This window comes from Marmota marmota, unplaced genomic scaffold (assembly GCF_001458135.2).
Source record: "Marmota marmota marmota unplaced genomic scaffold, marMar, whole genome shotgun sequence".
NCBI lineage: Eukaryota > Metazoa > Chordata > Mammalia > Rodentia > Sciuridae > Marmota > Marmota marmota.
Window position 1 is genome coordinate 451,294 of NW_026000112.1, and position 16,719 is coordinate 468,012.

The window sequence follows — 16,719 nt, forward strand, 5'->3', positions numbered from 1 at the left end:
TCTGATAGCACTAGTTGTGGAAATGGTGTCATCAAAGTGAATCGCAGTTCTGCAAATGGCTTCATGGCAAGTCTGGAAACCACAAATCTCAAGTCCCGCTTCCTGATGGGAGCGATGCTCCTGGCTGACTGTTCCCTGCAGCTTGGCTGCGTCTTTCCCTGTGCCAGGCTCCTTTGGTTTCAGGCACAGTCATCACGTTCCCTAAGCCCTTCCACTGGCAGGAAACACAACGACTGCATGGGTCTCCTTTCTGAGGCTCTGTCCACCTCCCTCTGCATCGGCGTCCGTCCTGACCCACTTCCTTCCAAGCCTGGAATTGGAACCTTTTGCATAAACTCTTGGGAGCAAATGCAGGGATGGGTGCAGACCAGCAAATCCATGCCTAGGGTTGAAGGTGTATTGGAAAAGCACATTTCTGACACTGGTGAGGACATTATTAGTGACGCATTTCCCTTGTAGAAGTCACAGACAGGCCCTGGTGCCTGGAGCAGAGGAGGAGGCCTTAGTTATTCACTGGTTATTCCTAGGGATGTAGGTTTGCTCTTAGAAATAGATGACTATATTTATTGCTGGGTGGATGAGAGAAAGGATGCAGGAAAAGAAAAAAGAAAATAAAAATAAAGACGGTGTGAGCTAGAGCACAGGAATGGCAGCCACAGGGAAACAGGACTGTAACACATCAAAAAAAAAAAAAGGGGGGGGGGGGCATTCATTTCTTTTCTAAAAGCTGTGAAAGAGGCTGTTGGCCCTGGAGACAGCATTCTGTGGTGGAGAATGGAGACAGTTCCCTCATTCAAAATGCAGCTGCAGGCAGATTATGGATAATTCCATATGGATAATATTATGGATGATTTCCAAGCTTATCATCACCAGGGGATGTTCCAAAAACTGATTCGTGTCCAGGGTTCCACCTCTGACTAATTAATTCACACTCACTAGGGATGCATCTAATTTAATTATAATAAAATTTCTCAAACAAAAAGTGCTTTCTGGTGGCTGCAATTCAGAAGGCTGGTCTAGTTGGTACAACCTAAGATTTGGAAATGAAGAACATGTTTGGGTTCGTGTGTCCATCACCGAGTCCTGGAAGGCCTGGTTGAGGGGGGCCAGAGAGTACACCCCCTGAAACTGCAATTTCTATATCTTCTTGAAGAAGAGATCACAAGGACTGCCCCTTGCCCATTTCACACCTGTCGCCTGGAGGGAATAAGTCACAGTGTGTGAAGTCTCTTGGTGAATTGCAAATGGAAGGAGAGCACTGCAGTCATTGGCATGGGGGTGGGTGGGGACAAGTCTTAGTCACACAAGAGTCAGCCCCATCATCCTCTAGTGGCTGGTGGACGGAGGAGAGTGAAGATAATGTCCACAGGGAGGGCCGTTCCCCTCAGGGTATCTCCGGTTTGATTGTGCAGTTGCTCTTGGCTCCTGGATTGCGGGCTCTAGTGAGCAGCAGTCACCTCCCCTCAAGCCACACGCGTGCTCAGCAGGCCATCTGTGTCCTGCCCAGAGCCCCTCTGCATGTCTTCCTTCTGACTCCATCACTTTCCCCCATCTCCTTCTGTTTGTGGTCTTCTGAGTCAGCCTAAACACCCCCTGGAGTGTTCCTCTTTCTGGGGGACAAGTTTTCCTTAAATTAAGGCAGGACTGACCAGGGCCTCTTGTCCAGTATTACAGAACCTCTGGACTCGTGAATCTTCTCAGGGTTGTCCCTACCTTCTGTTCCACTGAGTCGTGTTTTAGCTCTAGAGAAATAGCCGCCTCTAACCTGACCTTTCAGTTCTTCAAGGTCACAAATCACATCACATTCCATCTTAAAATTCTCCCCTGGAAATGACTGCAAGCTGTCCCTGGCGTCCAGCCTCCTCCTTCGGCCTGGAGAGGCAGCCTCCTCCCACCCAGGAGGATTGCCACCCTCCCCTCAGCCCACAGGAGGCTCTGTCCTCCTCTTCTGGACACTAACTGTACAGGTGTCCCCTCCACATGTGCCTGGTCAGCATGCCCCCCACAGACCCTTGTCTAATGACTGGCTGATCTGATAATGGCAGTGGCTCCCGATTCACACCTGAGATAAAAAGGCCACAGCCACTTGGTGTCTTACAAGCTAGATCCCATCTATGCTACATGTCACATTGAGAACATTGATTGACCACAGACTGTGAGCCAGCTAAAGTGCTCAGCTCATCTGACATTTACCCAGGGTGTAATTAAGTAGGTACCATCAATATCCTGCCTGTACAGAAGAGGAATCCAAGGCACAGAGAGGTGGGGTGGCTCCCCAAAGGCCACATAGTGCTCTGCAGAGGAGGGATCCAAGTCCAGGCGTCTTTCCCACTTTGTCACCTCCCTTTCCATGGCTTTGCTGTCTTGATCCCCTCGATATCCCTGAAGTGCATATCATCCTCTCACCGCATGAGAAACAGACTCAAGTGGTAAATGGGTGAACCACCTGGCATGTGGGACTTTCAAACCACCTGCTTTATGTCACAAGACTCTGAAAGGACTCACAGCCACTCACACCTTCATATGGCACCTGGTCAAGCACAGGAATGGCATCCGGGGTTCCCTACTTGGGTGACAATAAGTGCTGACATGAGGACCCAGGATTAAATAGCACCCACAGTGTTGGTCACTCCTATTTCTATTTTACTTCCATCCACCTGGTTTTCAGAACCACTCTTGGGTTCCAGGGTCCTTTGGGTGCCTCCCTGGCCCTTGGTCCTTAGGGGGAACCTGCAGCCATAGGGGCCATAGTATATAGAGGGAATCTAATTGGGGGTGGGCTTCTTTGTTTCAGCTTTGTGTTAGCTTCTTGCTCATTCGTGGAAAAAATCAGACTGGTGTCAGTTGGTGGTTATCAGAATATTTCCTTTTAATACATTTATTAAAATTAGAGAAGTCACAAATATTTCAGAACACAGGTGAATCTGCGTATGACAATATCCCACCAGTGAGTTCAAGAACATTTGGAGATGCGGTGTGGATGGGTGTAGGACAGGGCGAGTGTCACTGATCTTTGAATCTTTGGTGTGGCCACAGATGATGGCAAGTGTCAGCCCTTTAACATGCCACCAAGTCCAGGACAAACACTGCCTGTTGTCTGAGAGATGCTCAAAACTGAGTCCAATTTATTAATTAACTAACCTGCATTGCTTGTGTATTGAGATCTCAAAGGCAAGTAGCAGGTCCCACCAGCACTTGAAGCAGGCTAAGAAGCTGCCACCACGCAGGAGCTGAGGTGTCTGGAAGCCCAACTCCCATGTCCCCAAGAACAGGGCACAGCACAGCTCCACGGGAGTCTCCATCATGTCGGTGCCACATGGTGGAGTGGACGTGGCCATTGGCGCTTATCTTTACAGAGCTGCTGCAAGCTGCCAAGCAGGGGACCTTGGAAAGGGTGAATTGTTGAACACACATCCAGCACATTCTGCTTGGAGCATGGAAATCAGGATCATGTTGTGTTGACATAAGAGTATCAACATTCCAGGAGCCAGCCCTGCCACAACCGACCCCTAGACACTGTGGCCTTGGTGAGAACAAAGACTTCCTGGGTACACTGGGAATGAAACCAGAAAAGTGGAGAAGAGGGCATAGGCTGCCACATTTTATATAATAGCTAGGGTTGGAATATAAGATCATATATACTCCTGTTTATTTATTTTATTACTTTTGGGTGCTGGGATTAAACCCTGGGGTACTTAATCATTGAGCCACATCACCATTTTTTTTTTATATTTTTTATTTTGAGACAGGGTCTCACTATGTTGCTCAGGGCCTTGCTAAATTGTGGAGCCTGGCTTGGAAGTTGTAATCCTCCTGCCTCTACCTCCCAAGCCACAGGCATTACAGGTCTACTCCACTGGGCCTAGCTCTCCCATTTATTTTTATTTGCAAAAAGACCGTTTGGAAATCGATGCATTTATTTTATTTTGAATGATAATTTAAGTCCAGCCTTAAAATCTTTGAGAATTTTTCTAATCCCTTCCTTTCCTCCTCCAGGCCACAGATCGTGTTCTTAAACATTCAGTGTCAGGACACACTGCAGAGAATTACTGCAGAGAGAATTTACTCTCCTGGCCTCATTAGGATCAAAGGAAATGAAGACGACTCTTTTCTAGTGAGATGGAGCCTGTTTACCTAAGCGCTCTGCTGAAGGTTTCTCTTCAAGGAGAAAATGCATGCGTCTCTGGTTCAAGTAACAGGCATATTTTCTTGAGGCTGTCTGAAGCACTTTGCCTGAGGTGGAGCTGCTGGGCAATTCCGCGTGCTCTGGAGACTCTACCTGGCACCTCCCTTTCCTTCCTCTCCTCCCTGGCCCTGCAGTTTGCAGGTGATTCTCACACCTGGCCACCAGGAGCATGCTGTACTTTCTTTTGGTTTTTGGTTTCCTATCCCTCTAGGAAAAAAGTACAGCTAAAAACATTCCAGTGGTCTCTGCACACATGAAAGGGCTTTGCAGCCATATGCTCCAAGGGGTTTGTGGCCCTTCGAGGTGTTCTAAGTCATAGCTTGGAGGTTGGCTCAGCTTATCTGTCCCAGAAGCTCACTGGACCAGAAGAGGTCCTGGAGCACTGGTGGAGTCCCCATAGCCCAACACAGCAGCACAGTTTTCCAATAACGACCATCTTGTCTTAGAATCATGGATAAGGAAGGGAATGGTGGAAGAGACCAGCTAGCTCTCTACCAGAGTCACGACCCGTCCTGCAGAATGGCTGACAGGGGCTGAGCTCTAAGTGGCAATAGGAATGCAAAGTCTTCAGAGGCCCAACCCATACCCAAGATCTCTGTCTGCAGGGGAGTCTGGGCAGCCAACAGTGACCCCCACCTTGGAGGAGAAATGCTGATGGGTGAAGTTCACTGTCATGCCCACTTTGCTCATCACAAAGGTGGATTCCCAAACCTCTGGGGAGGAGGCAGAACCTTGAGATATATCTAAGAAAATCCACAAGTGCACATAGATAAACTTCAGCCTATTTCTTGTCTTTTCCTTAGCATACCTGCTCAGTTAGCCATGATCAGAAACTTATGTGCATCACATCTTATCCATATCATATTTAAAGTTGCATAAACATTGACCCTATAATTCTAAAAACTTGCTTTATTCTAAACATAAAGACAAATCTTAAAATTATGCAGAATTCTAAGACTTTGGGAGGGATTCACATCCTGATAGGCAAAGTGCTAAGAGATGCACAAAAACATGGGTGTAACTATAGCTATCGCCTCGAATTGTGATTTTGCAAAGCAGAAGGGAGACTATGTTGCTCTCATTGTGATCTTCTGCTTCTTCTCAGGGAAGGGCTAAGAGGCAAAGTTGAACAGGTTCAGACTGGACAACAGAAACCCTCTTTCTGAAGTCATATCACTTCATGTGCAGGAGACACAAGACCAACATCAGCTAGGTGTACAGTCCCCAGACTGCAGGTGCCCACATCCTCATGCACAGAGAAGAAACCAGGACCAGATCAGCTGGGGCTGAACCAAGGACACACAACACCTACAGTGGCCTGCGCTGCCAGTGGGGATCCCCACCTTAGGGAACACACCACACAGCTCATTTTGCAAGCACAAACCCTTGGACTCGCACTCTCACTCACCACGATTCATACGTAGACAACAGTCTTCCCTGTCACCTGATGGGAAAGGCCAACACTCACAACCTCGCACCATCTCCAATCTAGCTGGTGACTTACACGCCAGACACCAGCGATGCATATCCAGTCCCTCCCTGTCACTGGTCCCCCACACCCAGTCCCCTCCCGTCCTCTTTATTTTACTCTAGGTCCCTCTTTGTATCTTCAGTCATACCAGGCACAGCTCCAGCCACTGCACCAGATCCCACTAAATTGATGAGAAAATTTATGTAGGATATTGACATTGACAGCTAACTCCTCACAAAAATGATGTTCAAGTCACAAAGATGTGCTCCCTAGGGGAACATACATGCACATTTGGTGGGCATTGAGACATCCCACTTTTTGTCAAAAACGCTTAATCTCTTGATAACCAAAGAGATGCACTTTGGATGCTATTGACATGCTATTCATCAAATTGATGATAAAATTATTTTTTAATAAAAGAGAGATTAGAGACAGTGGGGGAAAAAACTGGATGAACAGGCAAAAAATATTCTGGAGGAAAATTTAGCAGCTTATTTCAAAAACCTGATAGACAAACTTATCCTTTTAGCCTAATTCCACATATAAAAATCAATCCTAAAATTTCCTTTGGAAATGAAGAATATCTATGTACAATAAACAGGGGCCACGGGGCACCTTCCACAGTGCCAATAATGTACTCAGTCAAGCCAAGGGGTGTGCCCACAGGCCTATCCAAATTGTGATAATTTATCAAGTTATGTCCTTAAAAGTCTAGCAGTTTCAAAAAGAATGTAATAAAAACACATTGACAGAGACGCAAAGAGTGCCGCCTAAGGAAACAGAAATGGATTTGTGCAAAATGGAGCGACAGGGATATTTATCAAGGCATTGTTTTCAGTGAGAAAAAATAAACTGAAAACAATCTAAATGTTGAGCATATTGAGAGCTGATGAAAGCACCTAAATAAAATTTTAAAATAGGTTCACCATAAATAATCTAAGTCCCAGAAATATATTTTTTTATTAAAATATATTTTAATTGTTGATGGACCTTTATTTTATTTATTTGTTTGCAGTGCTGAGAATCGAACCCAGTGCCTCACACATGCTAGGCAAGTGCTCTTGCACTGAGCTACAACCCCAGCCCCAGAAATATATTCTTGATGTTTCTCTTGAGGTAGGGGCCCAGGTAAGGTTTATTATAAATGCAGGATGCTTTATTTATTATCATTTTAATGATAAAAAATAATCAGAGTTTTCTCCTCTGGAACTCTGCCCAACCCTCCAGGTAGCCAAGCCCTCTGTGATCCCAGAGGTATTTTGCAGGGTAGCCCTTTCCCACTTTGAAGCTTCCCTGGTTTACTGTTCTACTTCCCTAAGAGAGTTTTGCAAGTAGAGCTTTATCTACAACATACTCCAGCAGACCCTGGAAGAAGGCAGGTGCTCGGTACCGTGTTGAATGCAAAGCTAAATGGAGAACCCGAGTCATTGGGTCCACTCTGTTCACAGCCACCCCCAACGCGGAAGACTTCTCTGACCTTACCTCGGGAAACCTCACCTTGAGGCTGGGGGATCCCAAAAGCAAGTCCGCTGTGTCCTGAGCCCAGTGCAGACTCCAGGTCCAGCCCACTCCAGTCAGGTGCTGGGAAGGCCACCCGGGAATAGTCCAATGTGACAGAGGTGATTATCTTGCCCTGGCTTCCTATCCCAGGCTCTCCAAAAATGCAGAGCATCTAATCACTCAGTAATAATAAGGAGGACAGAAGGAAACTTAGGGAGCCTAGGACGATTCATGGCACAGACTGCAATGATGGTCTCATGACCGCCTTGCTCACCAGGTGGAACGCATTACACAGGTGCGGCTCTTTATATGTTAATGGTACCTCAATAAGATGGTTTTTAATGAATGGAAGCAATTCCTTGGCGATTCAGTGTCTCTAAATATTACCAGAGGTTACTGTTAAGGTTTGGATCCAGAATGTCCCCCCAAATCCTCATGTGATGGAATATGACCCTTGCAACACAGCAAGGTTCCAAGGAGGGGCTTTTAAGCAATGAGTGCCTCCTAAGGGCTCTGACCTCATCCGTGGATAATCCAGAATGGATTAATCCATTGATAGCTGAATGGACTCCTGGAGGTGGGACCTAGTTAGAGGAGGTAGGTCACTGATCGTGTTCTGGAGGCTCCGTGTCTCTCTCATTCTCTGCTTCCCAGCTGCATTGAGATGACAGCCTTCCTCTGCCAAGTCCCTCTGCCACACCGCCCAGCACACCCATCTGCCACGCCCCTGCCTCCATGTTCTGCCTCACCCAGGCCCAGAGCAGCGGAGCCGGCTGGCCTTGGACTGAGACCTCTGAAACCATGAGCCAAAATAAGTCTGTGCCCCTCCAAGCTGTCCTCGTAGGGTGTTTTGGTCACAGTGACATAAAGCCGGCTACCACAGCCACCCAAGGGAGAACTCAATCCCCTCCCGAGGAAGAAGAACTCCAAGGTGGAGGACAGGATCCAGCACCGCAGCCCCGCGGAGATCACATAGAGCCTCGTCTGGTCATTTAACAGCTGTCCAGTGGGCGCCGAGGGCCACCAGGGCTCCCCATCCCTCTCTTTGACGGCTGTTATTTACAAAGGGAGAAGACAAACAGCCGAGTCCCTAAATCACACGGAGCTGAAAAGGTCACACTAACAGGGCCCCTGGCTGCCTTTCGCGGCGCGGGTGAAGGAATTAAAACCTCATTACTGTGCCCAGGATCCTAAAGGGGGAAACGGAAGCAGGAATCACGGTAAGATCGGAAAAGAGAAGCGCCGGCGCCGCCTCCTTACATGAAAAGTCTCTGATGCAGCCAGGATCCTCTGTAGAGGGACAGCGGACACCGCGCCCAGAAGCCTCCTCCAGAGCCCTGACCCAAGCGGGCTCTGGAAACAAGAGCTGACTGAGGCCAAGGCAGGAAGAGAGCCAGCGCTCGCCTGCAGGTGGAAAAGTAGGTGGGTGCTCATGCAAACGCTGAAATTCAATGTGCCTGGCAGGTTCTGCACCGTTCCCCCTCGATTTCTGCTGGTTTTACCTTCTACAGCCCCAAGAGACACTCTCAGCTTGCTCTGTTCCAAGAGGGCTCTGAATCTTGTTCTCCACCACGTGTCCCTGTCTGCTTGAGCCCCTGAATCCCCAGTTCAAGACACTTGAGTCTGAGCTCATCAACGGGATTGGAACCAGCGCTGGAACTCTTCCGACTCCAACCATGTATAAGGACATGGAAAACCTTGTTGTAAGATGTCATGTTGAACATCTTTGGCCTTGAGAAAGACTGGAGTAGAATCCAGACTCAAAATTCTTGTTCCGCGCAGCCCAAGGAGTCTACCCACCCAGGACGAAACTTAAGCATCCCTTAATTCAAAATGTTCCCATATGGAAAAAACCTAGATTTTCATAAGAAAAAAAAATTATCATAATTTTATCCAATATTCCATAACACAATCTAGTCTACGTGATGCCATTGTTATGTGATTTTTTTTTCATAACCACTTTCTAGTAATATTTCATGAACTACTATCAGGATCAAGGAGCAGGAGCCAAAGGTTTTAAATTAAATGTATGAAATTCTGCAGGTGGAGGCAGGTAATGTGGATGACTGAAGTAGCTATGGCATATACAGGATCATCCCTCCATGTCCACAGGCCACCCAGCCACCAACCTCACCCAACAATATTTGGAGAAAATACCAAGAGTGTCCAGAGCATGTTGGAGCCCCTTTCCCTGCTGTGACTCCCTGGGCAGTGCACTCTAAGGGCATGCATATAGCCCAGACACTGTGCTTTGTGTCGCGGGACCTGTAGAGAGGATCTCAATCTTCAGAGGAAGTGAAGAGGGTCTATGCAAATGTAGTCTTTTGCATTCGGGGCTTGATCACTGAGAGCTCTGGTTCCAGATGGGTTCCTGGGACCTATCTCCAGGGACACCAAGGAGGGACTGTGACAGGAATACCATCAGCTGTGGCCAACCCCAGTGAACATTCCCCAGCCAGACGAGCAGCCACTGGTCGGGTGGGCTTGACTGTTGTCAGTGGGAATGTCAACACAGTGTTTAGGGTTTCCAGATTTGCCAAGAAGCATATGTAGAATCTCTTAGTTTTTTTTTAATGTGGGTAAATAATTAAACATTTTAAAGGCAAACAAAGCATGTCTGAGAGCTTTATTAGGTCCCAAGAGCCAACACTTTTAACCTCCAGCCTGAGGCACCCTGATCACATGATTCCAGTCTCTCTGGAAAGACAAAAGTGGCTGTATTTTGTTTAAATGTAAAGAGCATTATGAAACAGATCTTGGCCTCATTAGCATCATGTTCTGATCCTCACTAAAACCTCTTCCAGTTCCCCTGACTCTGCTAGAAGTAGGAAATATCGCCTCAATGACTATTTCTAAGCAGTCCAACTAGGCAGCAAGAGAGAGCCGAGAAGAAAGAGGCTTGAGCAGGAAGAAGTGCTGGGATCGGCTAGTGATGTCTGCCATGGGCACATGCAGCTGGGTGGTAACGCGTGTTTCTCATCTCTACCATCGGGAGTCCATATTCCAGTCTACATGTCAAAGTTTCTGCAGACCCTGCTCATACTTACAGCCTCATTCACGGCCACCTCCTTTTCCCCAGTAGCCCCTTTACACAAGACCCCCCTTCCCTGAGTAAATCTGCAAGGAGGCACCTCTTGCACTTCATGTTCTTGCATCTCCAATCTCTCCACAAGTCCCACTACCTGACCTGCCATCCTTGCTCTCATCTGGCTGGTGAACTCTCACTAAATCCAACATCCATCTCCAACATCACCTCCTCTGTGTTTTTTCCTGAATCTCAGGCCTCAAGTCTTTTATGTTCCTTTAGACTTTGTACCCACATTTATTGGAAAGATTTTCAAACTATGTTGCCTCCCCTGACACCATAGGAGCTGTTCTAGGTCACAGATTATGCCTTACCCATCAGTGCCTCCCCCAGAATGTGGCCAGGAGCAGATCTTGTGTCGGACGAATGAATGTCGGGTGAACAGAGCCTTTTCCTTCTACTACACAGAAATTAAATCAGCAGCATCTCTTGGGTCACATTTCCCCAAACATCAGTTACTCCTGTGAAACTTTCACTGTTTCTGTCATGTCCATGTTTCAAAAATGACTTAAGATTTTTCTAGGAGTCACTAAAAAGAACACAGCCTAGCAAGGCACTTTAAAATCAGAAACTCAGAAAACGTCTTGGTGATTTGTCTGATCTGACTGCTCCATCCTTCTAGCCCCCAGGTGGTGTTCCCTTGCTAAATCTTTCTATTACCAGGCATGGCTGACCACCCAGCTGTCACTCAAACAACAATCCCTGCTCTCATTGGCTTCTTGTCATTCTTACATTATTTTCCAGTGCACCTTCAAGTAAATTTATAAGTGTTCATACAATTTTTAAAAAGTTTGTTTTCTACAACCAGAAACCGATCTACAAATCTTGAGGCACCTGGGCTACCCTTGAGGAACTGTAATTTAAGAGATGTTTTTTTCCTGAAAACTCACAATGTGTTCATTTGCAAAGCCTTGTGGCACATCCCCTGGCTGATACATTGGTCACTGAAAAGAGGCTGTTGACTCGAGGATTTCTGTCTTCCAGATGATCAAACAGAGCCCCAGGAACACAGCAGTGCATCATGAAGGCCCTCAGATGGATGTCCTGGCACACATTGCTGTGTCCTAAATCCCTGTCACCGACACTCCACCCCTGCAGGTCTACTTCAACCAGTCCACAGCCTGTAGAAGGCTCCCTGTGTCCTTTACAATGGAATTAGATATTGATTCTCCTCTTTCTGACAGAGAAGTGTAAGAGAAAATCAGAACAATTATTTTCAACACACAGACGCTATACCCAGTGTTCCCAGACACTAACATTGCTGCCACAGAGGAACCAGTTGCCCAACTAAATGCTGGGCCGGCAGGTGGGCTGGACACTTGAAGATCAGAAGAGGCCTAATAGCACACAGGGCAGTGTGTGCCTGGGAAGCCAGGGGCTGGTCCTCAGCCTGGACTTCACACACACAGATTCCACGGGTCACCACGGACCACTTCCTTTACCCAGCAGAACGCATGTCACAGTTCCAAAAGGTCCCCAAGGAAACACAGCCAGGAAGGGCAGAAATTCTGCAACTTCTTAGACTTCCTCAGTCCCAACGCTGAGTTCACCCCTTAATCCCCAGACTGCTGCCAGGTGCTGAGACCTCAGTGGCCTTGCTCATTTATTTTTCCTTATCTCTATATAAGGAGTGTAATTAAGACAATATGGAAATGCCATCCTCCACACAAGTTGTCACATTTTCTCCCATATAATTATGTCGGAGATTCCCAATCCTTAGCCACTTGGGCACTATATCCAAGATGGAGGCCAAATCCACATACCAGGGTTAATCTTATTTAATGCTTTTAAGAAGCTCTTTTAAATCAGCTTGACTCTTTTCTATTTGACAAAACGTTAATGTAGTCTATGAATGTGCACATTTTATATGATTGCTTTATAGTTTCCACATACAGATATATACATAATAGTTGATATATAGACTATATATTAACTTTAAATAGATAATACAACACTTGTCCCTTTGCCTCTAGGTCATACCCTGAGGCCACACACCATGACTGAGCTCTCTGCTGTCCCTGCTGAGGGAAATAAACATTCAACAGAAAACATATTGACACCAAAGGAGTCCCTGCTTCCTGGGGGAGGTGCTGCAGGTGTCCTGACTTTGGCCACGCCCACCCTGGAGTAGATGTCAAATGCACTCCCTGCAGCTGTCCACTCGTCCACTGGGCTCTCACATTTACAGCCCTTGCAGCCCTGTCTTTATAGCTCAATCTTAGCGCCACAGGGCCCATTAGACTGACTGGAGGACATAACTCTATTAAGGATCCATGTTTTATTCAGGCTAGAAATGTGGGCCTATTGATTTAACTTAAGTAGCACATCATTCGATTAAAGACAATGTTTACTTTTCTCTAATTTGCAGCTGTGTGTCTAACAGGCCTTGTGCACCAGAGTGCTATAGATTGGTGCAAATCACTAATTTTTCAGTGAACTGGTGAGCAGGGCAGAACAGACTTGGCCTGGTGGGTTATCTTCTTCACCAAGGAAAAAAACTCAAGGGTTTTGTTGTTGAGTTTGTTTTGCCTGTATGCTACTTCAACTTCAGTAAAATATGGGGAAAGGCAGAGGATTTGGAACATTTAAGCAAGTCAGCCTTAATAAGGAAACAGATTGCCACAGGAATCATGTGTTTCCGAGTGGACCACAGGGCCCTTGCTCTTTGCTACAGGGGGTGGGAGGGTTGGTGGGATCCTCCTCTGGTCAGAGGATGCTGCCCCAGGGATGTGCCAATGTAATGGCATCTCTGCAACCACACAAAGCCATCTATGCATGCATGGTGACATAAGTCCTCCTGAGAGTTCTGAATGTGATTCCAGGTCACAGAATCCATGGAAGTTGGACCACAAGCTGTGACAGCTCATGACAGCAAACTGAAGGCAGAGCTGCTAAGTGGTTTGCTAATCACATATAGCACCAAAGGGGCAAAGCTCCTGACACCCTGCTGTCCATTCCTCCATCTCTTTAGGAAGAAAAGCTGTATTTAACTACAATTACGATGATCAACACTTAGTAATGGCTCTCCACCGTCTAGACCCTGTCATAGAGTTTATATAGGCTGCTTTCTTTTCACTACCCCATTATATAGTTAGAAACCTCCTGTACAAACCCCCATTCTGGACCAATGGGCCATCTGGTCCAGCTGGGAGATGGTAAAAGCACAGAGGAACCAGGGCTTGCAGACCTGCAGGTTTTCTAAACATTGTTATCACCAACCCTCAGGCTGTCAATAAACAGTGCAGGGAAATACACAGACCCCACAAGTGAATTTTAAGAAAGCTCAGCCAATGGACATGTAATATGTGTTTACACACATGGACCCCAAAGAAATGAGATCAGGTCTGTAACCTACAAATTCGTTGAATGATGCAGTTCAAAGGAGGTTGGGTAACATTTGATTGACAGGGGTCTCTCCTTCTCTGTGGTTTCACTTTCTGCAGTTCCAGGTACCCTTGATCAATTTCTGAAAATTCTAAATGGAAAATTTCAGAAATACTAATTCTTAAATCTTCAATTGTGCTATATTTTGAAAAGAGTGATTCCTTATGTGTATCCCATTAAGTCTTGCTGAGATGTAAATCATTCCTTTGTCCACTGTATCCACGCTGCATAAGCTACCTGCCCATTAATCCAGGGAATTAGAGCTACTGCTGCAGGGTAATGGTGCTTCTGTTCAAGTTACGTTATTTTACTTAATAGTGAACCCAAAATGCAAGAATTGTGATGTCAGCAATTGAGATAATCCAAAGGGAAGCCACAAAGTCCTTCCTTTAAGTAAAAAATACATTAGTTAAGATAATAGGAGGAAAGTCAATAGACATTGTAAGGGTCAGGCGAAGCGTCAGAGAAAGAGACCACCAAGTGACCACTCATGCAATTGGCAGAAGGGGATTTATTGAACCAGCATGCTGGGGCTCCATGCCCACTCAAGAAGGGAAAGCAGCCCAGAGCCCCGAGCAGGGGCTGAGCACTGCTTAAGTACACTTTTTGGGGAGGGTGGAGGGCTTTGTATACATCAGAACAAATCATCATGAGGCGCGGGAAAATTGAACAACAACTCCTAAACATGATTAGTTCATTCATTGGCGGGAACAGGTCAGGCTGGAGTGATAGGTCATTTCTAAACAGGGTACACATTCAAACTGATTGGTTCAGGCCCTGCAAGGCCTACGTGCAACCACACAGAGCCCTTCAGTTATTAAACAACCAAACAGTCAGGGGAAATGTTTACTGGGCGGTTCTAAGCATTGTCTTAACAGCTACAGAAATTTCAGGTTTTGCAGGTAGCATAGAAACCTAACAATACCTAATCCTTTACATTTTAACTCAGACCTTGCAGCTTAGAAACTTTACAACACCCGGTCTTTTACTCTTTAACTTTTACGCTTTAACTTCAATTTCTTTTACCCTTACAACATGAGCAAGCAGATCGGAGACAGGGAGGAGGGAAGAGAAAGGGCACTGGGGTATTAGGTGGATCAGTGAGGCCCTGGGGAATTAGATGGATTAGTTAAGTTCTGTGCATGTGCAAATATGGATAATGAGCCCACTATCATGTAAAATGCACCCACAAAAGCACAAAGAAAAGAAGAGAAATTTTATCACAGATACACATATATAGGAAAGAACTTAGTACATACACCCATTCTGTACTTCCCTGAGTTCCAAGTATCCAGGAGGGGTCCGGGAACACAGCCCCATGGATGTGGGAGGATGTGTGTTTGTCCTTCTGGGTTTGGTAACTTCTTCACCAGGAAATTAGGAGGTTGAAGCCCTTGGTTTAATAAGAAGGGCAGCTGGCAGACTGAAGCCTCCCCGGTTGATTTTTATTAGCCTGTGCTTGGGCTCTGCTGCTTTCATTTGAAAAGTAAAATCTCATGGGACTTGGAACACTTGGCTTTAGAAGTAGTCAATAACATAAAGACACTTTACTAGTTAACTTATTTATCCGAGATGGGTGCTCTTTAAGGAGGTTAACACAATACTTCAAAGAGGCAGAGAACCTAAGCCGCTCACCGGAATCTGTGTTATTTTCTTATCATGGTAGCTTTGTCCGTAAGTGGTGGTGCTTTTTCAATAGCAAATTAAATCCAAACAGCGGTTTAGAAGATGTAATTAGGAAAGAAAAAAGAAAGGGTGGGAAGAGAATAGAGCAATCATTTTCTGCTGGTGGCCTGCTCACTTGACAATAGAACTGACAGAATTTCCTCCCTGTTTGATGAGCACACTTTATGATCCACCATATCTCCCTCAGCTCCGATTTACATTTCCTCCAGCTTCCAAAGCCAGGAAAACCTTCTGAGTGCCCACATTACCTAAGCGACAGGCATCATTAAAAAGCCAGGAAATCACTAAATTCCCTGGGTATTTTTCCAAATAGCATGACTTACTCAGAAGAATTCTCCCTCATCTCTGCCTCTATTGATGCAAATGTATTTGGGCCAAAAAATAAATAAATAACAAGGATTTTAGGTTTTTCTTTTTCAGTGTTTCTTAGTGGAATCTTTAATTCTTAATATAAGCAGATTTATAGTCAGGCATTTGCAATGTGTTAGCAAAAAAAAAAAAATAGGACACATCTTCACCTCTGACAGGCAATAATTGTAAACTCTTGGGTCTTAAAACAAGTCACAACCAATGGATGATCAAGAGCAGAAGGATAAAAAATAAATAAATAAAAGTGTCCCTGAAATAGCCAACCTCACTGTTCACACGGTATGTACTCATGGGAAACTGGAGCACTCTATTCATTTGGCAGAGAGAGCACAGTTTCTGGGGTTCATACCCCAGCCCTGCCCCCCACCCTCCTGCTTCCCAGGGACAAACCACTTCCCTGGACTTTCCATATTCCCACCTGCAAATGGGATCACATCAGGATTCACCTCCAGGTATTGTCACGAGGATGAAGCACGGCAGGGAGGGCCTGGCATGTTGGCCCCCGAGTGCCCAATCCATGCAAGCCAGCACGGGCACATCAAGCACAAAGACCGACCTGCAGCTCACCAGGCTCAGAACATCACACAAGGTCCCTCAGAGAGGGGTCACAGAGCCAGCTCCAGAGCTGAAGTCAACCTAACTCAAAACCTCACCCTCTTCCCACGCCTAAGGGGTCACGTCCGGGGGATAAACACTCTTCCCCAGAGTATAACATTGACTCTTCAGGGCAGGGACCTGATCTGCACCTGGACCTGATTTAGACCCCAACATTCTGATGCTATAAAAGGAGGAGGTCTTCAGGAGATCTGGGGACAGGGTCAGTATGTTTATGTATGGATAGAACAGGCACACTCTGTGACCCCCAGGAGGGCGGGGTGGACTTACAAACAGCTGACCAGAAGTAGAATATGTCAGAAATTGTAGCACCCTTGAAATAGGATATAAAGTCTTTGTCTCTCTCTCTCTCTCTCTCTCTCTCTCTCTCTCCCTCCCTCTCTCGCCCCCCACCCTTTCTCTTTCCACTTCTTTAGGGAACAC